This window comes from Triticum dicoccoides, chromosome 7A (assembly GCF_002162155.2).
Source record: "Triticum dicoccoides isolate Atlit2015 ecotype Zavitan chromosome 7A, WEW_v2.0, whole genome shotgun sequence".
In the NCBI taxonomy this organism is placed as follows: Eukaryota; Viridiplantae; Streptophyta; class Magnoliopsida; order Poales; family Poaceae; genus Triticum; species Triticum dicoccoides.
Window position 1 is genome coordinate 438,357,795 of NC_041392.1, and position 1,557 is coordinate 438,359,351.

General features: G+C 44.1%; 1 non-coding gene across 1 annotated transcript; it reads right to left on the minus strand.

Moving 5' to 3' along the window:
* Positions 1-227: 227 nt before the first annotated feature.
* Positions 228-312, minus strand: TRNAY-GUA. The gene is given in 2 exon segments: positions 228-263; positions 276-312. It is a non-coding gene; the product is annotated as a tRNA-Tyr (tRNA).
* Between the last annotated feature and the right edge of the window lie 1,245 nt (positions 313-1,557).

A 1,557-nucleotide genomic window follows, 5' to 3' on the forward strand; every position in this document is an offset into this window, starting at 1 on the left:
GAAATTCGTGGAAGAAAAGGCAAAGGGATGATTTTACCCATTATAGCAGAATTGATCGGGTCTGCGGCGGCAACTTCTACATATTGCCGCACATCTCTCTGATTTTTTGGGAACATATTTCGAAAGTACATCACATGACAAAAAGGATTATAAACAGAAAGAACGAAAAAAAGGAGAGGAAGAAGATAACAGCGATAGGACTGAGAACAAATAATTAAAAAAATATTTCCGACCTGCCGGATTCGAACCAGCGACCTAAGGATTGATCTGCAACACTACAGTCCTCCGCTCTACCAACTGAGCTAAGGTCGGTCTGTGTCTCTGAATTAATGAAATTGTATAATTCACCTGTAGTCGGGGCACGACAAGCCAATGCATAGAGCCTTAGAAAACTTCTTATAAGTCATCCTACGCATGTTGTCGTTAAGATGCAATATATTTTCTCCTAAAAAACGATGCACTATATTTTGGCAAGCTGGGGGTAAAGCACATAGCGGGTAGCCATAGTAATAATCAAGTTGTTATTGGTGTCCGTGTCACTCCAAGGGGTGCGGCATCAGTGCATCACCATCCCCGACCTCCCCTTCCCTCATCACTCCCCTTGCCACCACCGGAAGAAACCGCCAGAAACCACCCGCTCACGGACGATGGAGACAGGGCTTCTCTCCTCGCGAGATGTTGGCGCCATGTCCTTGGACACACATCTTGGCTTCAGGGGTGACTAGCCGAGGTGACTTAAGGAGGCGATGTTCGAGGTGGCAGTTATGGTGGCCCCACCAGCTCCGCTCTTGGGTGGCGTCGGCTGCCGCACTAGATAGAGGGGCGATGGTGCGAGGCAATATTGCAGCTGCTGCCTTCCTAGTCGTTCGAGGTTGGATGTCGACCGTGAAGGAAATATGCCCTAGAGGCAATAATAAAGTTATTATTTATTTCCTTATATCATGATAAATGTTTATTATTCATGCTAGAATTGTATTAACCGGAAACTTAGTACATGTGTGAATACATAGACAAACAGAGTGTCACTAGTATGCCTCTACTTGACTAGCCCGTTGAATCAAAGATGGTTAAGTTTCCTAGCCATAGACATGAGTTGTCATTTGATTAACGGGATCACATCATTAGAGAATGATGTGATTGACTTGACCCATTTCGTTAGCTTAGCATTTGATCGTTTAGTATATTGCTATTGCTTTCTTCATGACTTATACATGTTCCTCTGACTATGAGATTATGCAACTCCCGAATACCGGAGGAACACTTTGTGTGCCACCAAATGTCACAACGTAACTGGGTGATTATAAAGGTGCTCTACATGTGTCTCCGATGGTACTTGTTGAGTTGGTATAGATCGAGATTAGGATTTGTCACTCTGATTGTCGGAGAGGTATCTCTGGGCCCTCTCGGTAATGTACATCACTATAAGCCTTGCAAGCAATGTAGCTAATGAGTTAGTTACGTGATGTAGCATTATGGAACGAGTAAAGAGACTTGCCGGTAACGAGATTGAACTAGGTATTGAGATACTGATGATCGAATCTCGGGCAAGTAACATAC